We start from the raw sequence: 9,266 nt of genomic DNA on the forward strand, positions 1-9,266 counted from the left end.
TCAGGACGAGCGAACATCTGCTTCAACCAGCTGGTTTGAGAGGACAGGAAGTAGAACCAGACACAGAATGACAGGTTCAGGTGTAGTTTCTATAGTCCAGGTGTACTTTCTATAGTCCAAGTGTATTTTCTATAGTCCAGGTGTATTTTCTATAGTCCAGGTGTACTTTCTATAGTCCAGGTGTACTTTCTATAGTCCAGGTGTACTTTCTATAGTCCAAGTGTATTTTCTATAGTCCAGGTGTACTTTCTATAGTCCATGTGTACTTTCTATAGTCCAAGTATACTTTCTATAGTCCAAGTGAACTTTCTATAGTCCAGGTGTAGTTTCTATAGTCCAAGTATACTTTCTATAGTCCAGGTGTAGTTTCTATGGTTAGGGTGTACTTTCTATAGTCCAGGTGTACTTTCTATAGTCCAGGTGTACTTTCTATAGTCCAAGTATACTTTCTATAGTCCAAGTATACTTTCTATAGTCCAAGTGAACTTTCTATAGTCCAGGTGTACTTTCTATAGTCCAAGTATACTTTCTATACTCCAAGTATACTTTCTATAGTCCAGGTGTAGTTTCTATGGTTCGGGTGTACTTTCTATAGTCCAGGTGTACTTTCTATAGTCCAGGTGTACTTTCTATAGTCCAAGTGTATTTTCTATAGTCCAGGTGTACTTTCTATAGTCCAGGTGTACTTTCTATAGGAGGAAAGACAAAACACATGTTAAAATAGAAATAATTACAAACAGGAAGAGTAGAGCAAGTAAACACAGCAGCAGAGAGAGGACCTGTGGTCAATTTGTTTTCCATAAGTCTAAACCCTTAGCAGCATAACTAAGAGATATCTCACAAAACCCAAGCCAACACTAACTATAGGATTTATCATAACGAAAGTCTTAAACTGGACAATGTTTCAGCCTCACAGACAGAAACTGGAAGTTGGTTCCACAAGAGAGGAGCCTGAGAACTGGAAGATCTTCCTCCCATTCTGCTTTTGGAAACTCTAGGAACCACAAGTAAACCTGCAGTCTGAGAGTGAAGTGCTCTGTTAGGAAAATGTGGAACAATAAGATCTGTAATATAAGATGGAGCTAGGTTGTTGAGAGCTTTGTAGGTTAGAAGTAAGATTTTGAATTCTATTCTGGATTTGACAGGGAGCCAATGGAGAGAAGCTAAAACTGAATGACGATGATTTCAACTAAATCTAGGATTTTAAAACAAGGACTTCAGCTCTTTCTTTAAGGCAGCCCTGTAAGGTTTATTATATAAACATACATTTTAAGCAGCAGCCTAATTAAATTAGTTGTGGAGCTCTAAATGGAGTTTTTTGTATCACTCTGAGTTATCAATTTGTCTGGATGGATCTCAGTGTTCGACTGGTCACTGATTTTATGTGAAGTTTCTGATCTGGGGTACACGGCGCTCCTCTAAAATGAGGCAATGGGCTGATGTCAGCTTCACGAGCGCCGCTGAAGTCTCTACTGACAGCAGTCCTCAGTGGATCCCTGACTTCAGCCCAATGCCTGCTGGGATTACAGCAGTCGGACAAACAGAGATCCATTCATTGTTCCTGACATGAATCAACGACCGACGACACGCCGACATCAAACCAGAGAAATGTGTCTAAAGAGGAGAGCAGAAACTCTTCAGTGTTTTACTTTGGCGTCAAGACTTGTGAATTATCATGAAGCCCCAAAACAGACCAGTTTAAGCTGAAACAGCAGGCACTGCATGTCCACCTGATCTGATTTAAGAAGTGTTTCACATTAACAGTTTAAGAATCATTTGATCGTTTGGATCATTTTTGCTCTTTTGTTAAATGTATGCAGCTGTTTATGTCTGTAAAAGTAGCTCCCAAGTTGTTTTTTGTGGTCTTTTACAGCTTTAATCAACCGATTCTGCAATTCTCAGAAATGTTTTCACTCCCACCCACTGGTAGTCGTTTGATTTTGTTACATCCAGGAATTCAAATGTTTTCAGTTAATTTTAATTATTGGCCCTATTAAAAACATCCTAAATACAGTTAAATGTGGGGAAAGACAATTTAAGTCACTGAAAAGTGGCGTGTCATTATGTTTTAAAGCTGTGTAACCACCTCTTGCAGCAGATCAGCCTGGAGTCTCTTCAGGTTCAGGTAACCACTTGAAGCTTTCTCGTTTGTGATGGACAAACGTCTCCAGCTTCTTTTAGTTGGGTGGACACCACATGGAGCAATCGTTAAACCAGACCAGTAAGGTCTGGGCTTTGACTGGACCATTACAGGACCTCGTATTGTTCTCCTTAAACCAGCAGTGCTCTGTGAGTTTGAGTCATTCTGCTGCTGGACCTCCACCCAGCCTCAGATCTTATTCTCTTCCATAACTTTACCTTTGAGTTGTGGAGAACGTTCCTTGGTCTTCTTGATGTCGGTGGTGGGGTGAATCTTTTTCTAGAATTACCAACATTTAACTTAAATAATGTATTTTTTAAATAGGGTTATCATTTAAATAAACATTATCATTATTATCCTCATCATGTGACATTCCAGGCTGTTGTTTGTCTGTCGGATGCCTCCTCCTTCAGGGGTTGCCACATGGAGCAACTTTACACAAAAGATTTGTCAACTGTTTCACACCAGAAGCCCTTCCTGACGCAACATGGATTCAAACCTGCAACCTCAAGATAATGGCTCTGATCACTGAGCTACTGATCCCTACCTGTAAGGCAACAAAAAGGAAGATTACCAGTGAGTGGGGGGGGGGGGGGGGGGTGCAGAAGTGTCCAGTCCTGGTCCTTGAGGGCCACTACCCTACAAGTTGGACCAGTTTCCTGCTCCAGCACACCTGATCCAGTGGTTAAATCACATCTTCATGCTCGGCAGGAGCCTGTTAATCACCTTGATTTAAACCAGGTGTGTTGGAGCAGAGAATCCTCTCAAACATGCAGGATGGGGGTCCCTGAGGACCAGGACTGGACACCCCTGGAACACATTAAACGTTAAAAAATAAAAATGGAACTGAAGAGGACGCATCATCTCTCATACGTCTGAAGGTCTTTAAAGAATCAGAACTTCTATTTTCCTTCTTCTCTGGTCTCAGTCATGATGAGTATTACACGTTAAATACCCCCCCCCCCCCCCCATCCACAACCCCCCTTCCCTCCACACACTGATGTCCATGCAGAGGACAAACAGCCGTTGGGTTGTTCTGTTGTGGGCTGTACAGTATGCTTGTGCGTGTGCATGTGTGCATGTGAGTTGTCTCCGCACTGGTTGTGATGTTTAATTAACTGGACAGGGAGGGTTGATGGACATCTGCTCTCAGCCTGCCGTTTAGGGTTGACCCCCACAAAATGTGTGCTTCGATTGGCTGCGTATGTGTGTGCGCGCGTGCGTGTGCATGTGTGTGAGTAGAACAAGCAGGTATGGACTTTGGCCAAGACCGTGCCAGATAAACGTTGGATCTGAGGACCAGATGGTGCCAGCTAGCGTCCCCTCTGCAGACTGGTGACCGCTAAAAGCATTTCCTCAGATGTAACCTCGATGCCCTGCATCAAACTGTCAGAGAGACTGTGCTGGTAAACACACACACACACACACACACACACACACACACACACACACACACACACACACACACACACACACAGAAATGAGGTGTGTAGAGCTCGTGGTCGTCCCATGTGAGGACAGACTGTCTGAACCTGTCAGTCATGTTTGGACACATTTGAAGGCGTCCCATCAATAACGTCATATTTAAATATTGGGGACTGTGTATTTATTAGAATATACAGAGGGAGTGGAGGTGCAGAGGTTAGAGAAGGCGAACATGATCGGGAGGTCACCGGTTCGAGTCCTGACTCATCAAACATGTAAAACAGGTGAGTTAGCCCCACCTGCCTGGCTCCTTGAGCAAGGCAGCTCGGTGGTCAGTCAGGAAGGGCATCCGGCGTAAAAACAATCGCCAAATCTTCGTGCGAGTTCACTCGCTTTGACGACCCCGAAAGATGGGAGCAGCTGAAAGACAATAAAAACAACAAAATAAAATTTGGATGGATGGATTTGATGGTGCTCAGATGGTTTCTGGAGTCCGCCCTCTCCTCCGTCAACTCGTTTGAGGCAGCCATGGCCAAAGTGCTTCAAAAAATCTTGATTCAAGCTCAATAATCCAGGTAGAAAAATCCAAGAGTTGAGTTTATTGAGCATGAACTGGGATATTTTGAACCACCCATTCAACACTTGCTCTTGTCAAGGGCGGACGCTCCTCCTCTCCCTCTCCTCTTTGCTTTTGCTCCGTCTGTCTGTGAAGCTGCTTTAGAACCTCTCTTCTACAAATCTTCCAAATCATAACTATGGACTTGGATTTGATCAGTTGGTCTCTCAACACAATTGATAACATTTCTTCGAAGAGAAGACAGGCTTTAGGTGAGCAGATTTGCCCTGTTGGCACGCACGTAGCTGGATATCTCATCGACTTGGAAGACTTGATGACGTGTCTATCTCTGCTGCCATCTGTGGATTTTAAGGACACAGTTATAATTGGATTTATGATAACTGGTTCCTGCTTTTTGGATTCGGCTGGTTCCTGGTCAACCAACAAACAAGGAAGTTGTCAGTAGCAGATCTGGACCTGGTCAGGCTGCTTGCCTTATATAATGGCTTGGTTCGTGCCTCGAGCACCCAGACAGAATGGATCAGATCTCGGGGATTATTCTCAGGCACGTTCCATTGGTATGGTCATTTAATTTGGATGTTTCGAATTCGAGTGGACCGACACAGACTCAAGGTAGACGTCATTAAAGTTCTGCCTGTCCCCAAAACAACCGTGTTGATCTGAATTCGGCTCCCTGACTGGCCTTGACAGGTCGTCTTACCTCAACCCGCCTGGAAGTTTTGTAATCCTGATGCTCAGCCCCTCCCTCTCCTCCTTCTGAGGAATTTCCATGGACTTTTCAGAGGAGCCCAGCTGAATAAACATTCTGTCATCATTTCAGGACTCTGGATTTGTCTCTGGTCGTCCTCAGCACCCCCCGAGTGTGCACGGATCTCTCCAGAGGGAACTATTTGAACCGAGTGATTTTATCTGAACTCTGCAGTGCCTCTGTGTTGCCTCTGGCTGCTCACTGCTCTTACGACCTCCGGGTAATGTTGGCGTCATTATGTGCTGAGATTTTTTTTCATTATCACGCTGTTGACCTTCAAACAGCTTTAAAGTGTGTTAGGAATTTTTTGTCTCCAAACCCTATGTGTCATTTTTCACCACTTTATTGTCTGTCCAAACAGGTCTCACTTGTAAATGAGTCTTCGAGGCTCAATGTGACTAATCTGTTTAAATAAAGGTTGAATGAATGAAAAAAAAAAACTTTGACCATGGCTGACTCAAACGAGTTGACGGGGGAGAGGACGGACTCCAGAAACCATGTGAGGCCCACAACTGGTTGACCCACCATGTGACGGTGCTGTTTATAAATCTGAGTTTGTTGTGGCTCCTCGTACTGATGAAGTCCTTTGGATGAAAGATGAAACGTTTCAACAAAAAGAAACGTCCAGAGGACCTGACTGAACTTTGATGGATGTTTCTACTGAACATGAATCAGGATGATTGGTCAGTTTTGCTTTAACTGCAAATGTGAACAACCTAAACGCACAAAAAATGTTTTTCCTCAACTTGATGTTCTCATGTTCCCAGTTTGTGGCTTTAACTGTTTATCTTTGCTCTCGATGTCTTTTACCTTCTCGTGTGTCTCAGTATTTCTCTCCACTTGGAGGTGAGCTGTTGTTGCTGCTCTTCCCCACACTCCCCCCACCTCCACATCCCCTCCATCACTCCTCTGTACGTCTAACCTACCACCTCCTTCACCTCCTCCGCAGCGTCTCCTGCTCTGGGTCTGTGTGCAGAGCTGTCAGTCCCTGGCTGAGCCTGCCAAGCTCCAGTCCCCGGTCAGAGGGGAGGCCGGGGGCAAACGGTCGGGGCATCGTTGTGGGTCCGGCCGGCCTCCCACCACTGAGCAGCGAAGCCCCTCAACAGATTGAGCCTCCAGCTGGCCGGCACGGGCCCCTGCACGGCTCCATGCTGAGAGCACACATGCCGCCAAGCACAAATTCCCCACGTGCACACAAACATACGCACGGACACTGAAGTGCATGTTTAAGACACATGCTCGGCTGAGCACAGACAACAATGCTGTCACCCAGAAATTATATTTCTATACATTTTAAACACAGTCGGGGAAACAGATAGTTTACATCAAACATTAACCTCTAACTTTAATAGGACTTTTTATAGATATATAAATATAGATTTATATTCTTTACATATTTATGTAGCTTTTGATTTTAAAGAACTCTTTCTACTAAATAAACCAGATCTGATTTTATACCATTTTGATATATTTTGAGCCATAAATGCATTTTTTTAATTGCCAAAATAGAAAGACGTGGCTCTGGTGGGAGAATCGAACATTTATCCGAACGACCTCCAGCTGACCTTCACCCGTTAAAACTAAACCAGGGCCAGACCGCGCCTGAACGACAATAACTGCTGGATTTTTACCTGGATTATTCAGAATAAACTTTGTTGTCAGCAACAGAGGTACAAACATGGGTTTATTAATTTTGACGTGGCTGGTTGGACACCTAAAAATGTAGAAAATATAGTTATCTGCTAAATTATACAAAACTTATAATTAAATTAAACACAAAAACTGAATAAAGCACGGGAAGAGCTGATTAATTTCTAAATTTATTGATCTTTCATTAAAGCTTAAAAAAAAGGCATTTTAAATTTGAATTCAGGTTTTTGAACTAATCCATTAAACACACAGACACAAACATTTATGAAGCTTTGACTCACAGTTCGGAAGTCGTGGCTAAATTATAAAATTGTTACTATTGATCAGTATTGTGATCCTGTTTATATTTACGATTTTAGTTTTTCTTTCTGTACATTTTTTGATGCGATTCTACAAATGTTTGTGCTTCTCCTAACTTCTTTCTGCTAATTTCAGCTTGTTATGCTCCTTTTGGCTTATTTATGCAAGTTTCAGCTTTTTCTGTTATTTCAGCTACTATTTAGCTGTTTTATGTTTATTTTTTTTTATTTATCTTTTTCAGCTAATTTCACACATTTTGCACTTGTTTCAACATTTTTCAAACTAAATCAGCAAAAATGTGTTCTTCCTTCTGGTAATTTAAGCTTTTTCTGCTTTTTTAAGCTACCCTTCAGCTGTTTTTTGTTGTTGCTAATTTCTGCTTTTTTCAGATAATTTTCACCTTTTTTGGGCACCTTTCTGTTTTTTTCAGAGTAATTGGGCAAACGTGTTATTTCTACTTTCTTCTGCTAATTGAAGCTTTTCTGCCATTTCAGCTACTTTGTTAGCAACTTTTAGCTAATTTCATCCGTTTTCAGATAAACTCAAGCTTTTCATGGTAATTTCTGCTACTTTCAGCCTAACTTATTTCTGATCATTTCAGCTTGTTATGCTCCGTTCAACTTAATTATGCTAGTTTCAGCTATATCTGCTATTTCAGCTACTATTTGGCTTTTTTATGCCAACTTAAGCTTTTTCAGCTAATTTCTCTATTTTTATTTTTTAGCTCATTTCAGATCTTTTGCCTCTGCTTTGGTTCAGGTTTTGGATGAAAGGTGAGAACATTCTGCTGCTTTTCTTTAGGACGATAATTCAAATGGAAACATTAATTTCTTTTGCTTGTTTTTCTTGTTAATGTTGGTAAAAAGCTGGAGTGAATGTTAGCTGTCATTCTGACATGGTGCTAGTCTAAAAATATCTTTTTTGGTTGATTTTGTTTAATTTTCTCTCTGCCTGTCAACATTTTGGGGATTTTGCAAACTGTCAACAATGCTGGCACATATTTTGCCAATTTTATTTTATGTTTGAGCCATAATTTATTGAGACAATTTGAAAAAAATAGCTAATTCTTGCAGCTCTGGGTGGACTGGTTTTCTATTAAACAAATCTAAATTTGATAAATATCTTTCCGTTTCACTCCAAACTTTTCTTCCTTTGGCACGAAACTTTTCACAACTTCTTCAGAAACTGTCAAATTTCTTCTCATCTTGTGAAAATCATTCATCTTGCAATAATTCTTGATTCAGACTTGTATGGTTCATTTGCAAAATGCAAATTATAAAAAAATATATATTTTAAACGTTTAAGGAACGTTCTGAGACTAAACTATTTTCTTTTTTCTCTATTAAAAATAAGATAAAGTGTTGCTGCACCTTATTGTAACTAAAAATAACCATTGTTTTTTAACGTTTAGGTTTTATTTACAGGTCAAAAGTGAGATAATATTAATAGCTATCAATATCAGAAAAATAAAAGTGGTATAAATCATAAACACAAATATTTCTGTAGCATTTAGAAACAGTTGCGGCTCATTAAACCAACACCTTTCTTACGCCTTAATCCCAGCTTGCCTGTGTGGAGCTTACTGTCTCCCTGCCATCCAGGGACATTTCTCGCCTCGTCTTTATCAGCTACACTTGCAAAGGGAGCGTCCCTGCCTGCTCGGGTCCTCGGGGCCCCCAGGACACCAGCGCTGATGCCTCCAGGGGCCAGAGGAGCCAGGCTGCGCACTGTCGGTCCACAGTCTGTTCTCCAGTTGTGACAGCGAACACATCCTTATGATGACAATTAGTGGCTGTTAGAAAGCACAGATGAGCAGGGGGGAGGCAAGGAGAGAAGGGGGAGACGAGAGGGAGAGGTGCGGGTGGGAGGGAGGGGCAGGTGGTGCACAAAGCAGGACACAATTAACAAACATGGTAAAAATACCAGCTAATGAGGACGGGCGAAGCTCGAGGGAAGCGATGAGATGGAGGAGGGGATTATGACTTTAACTCCACATCAAGGGACAATGAGGCCGGGGGGGGGGGGTGTGTGTGCAGGAGTTACTGTGTTAGATGTATGTGTGGGTGAGAGACTAAAAAGGGGAGAAACTTTTCTTCCCAGGTCTTCCCAGGTAAACACGATGCCTCGTTACGGAGACGTGTCCACTCAGAAGTCAGAAGACGTGCAGAGGAGACAGAGCAGAAACAAACAGAAAACTCCGTTAGATCAGAGCGAGAGAAGATGAAGAAGAGTCACTGAGAAGAAGCAGAGGACCTGAACGTCTCATTTGGTCTTATGCAGTCCCAACAATTGAAGGTTTCGTCTGAGTGCTGCAGTCTTAAAGAAACGTGCACGATTCTCCAGAGATTTCACTAAAAATCAAACTGTTCAGAATCTGCAGGACATTCATCACATCATTTCATCCATCATCTTTACCCACTTCCACT

The sequence above is a fragment of the Nematolebias whitei genome, chromosome 13, assembly GCF_014905685.2.
Source record: "Nematolebias whitei isolate Nwh7 chromosome 13, NemWhi1, whole genome shotgun sequence".
Classification (NCBI taxonomy): domain Eukaryota; kingdom Metazoa; phylum Chordata; class Actinopteri; order Cyprinodontiformes; family Rivulidae; genus Nematolebias; species Nematolebias whitei.